Source organism: Bufo gargarizans, chromosome 11 (genome assembly GCF_014858855.1).
Source record: "Bufo gargarizans isolate SCDJY-AF-19 chromosome 11, ASM1485885v1, whole genome shotgun sequence".
NCBI lineage: Eukaryota > Metazoa > Chordata > Amphibia > Anura > Bufonidae > Bufo > Bufo gargarizans.
In genome coordinates, this window is record NC_058090.1 from 17,987,304 (window position 1) to 17,987,753 (window position 450).

The window sequence follows — 450 nt, forward strand, 5'->3', positions numbered from 1 at the left end:
TCAAGGCCTTTGGTATGATGAATATGCCATCCTCAGAGCCTTTGGGGTGACTGAGTAGCCCATGCTCAGAGCACTTGGGGTAAGGGTTAGGGTTAGGTTTAAGGTTAGTGGTTAGGGTTAGGTAGAAATTTCCAAAATCACCCCTCCATGGAAGTCCCGCCCAACGGCCCCCTTTGGGGATAAGGGTCCCTAACTTCCAGGGCTCATAGAGGAGGTTCAGGGCTACAAGGGTCCAAAATCATCCCTCCATGGAAGTCTATTTGGGGTGACGGAGTATGCCATCCTCAGGGCCTGAGTAGCCCATGCTCAGAGCATTTTTGGTTAGGGTTAGGTTTAGGGTTAGGGTTAGGGTCTGGGTTAGGGTTAGGGTTAGTTAGGGTTTCGGGTTCTTAGGGTTAGGGTTAGGTTAGGGGTTAGGGGGTACGGGTGGAGGGTTAGGGTAGGGTTAGG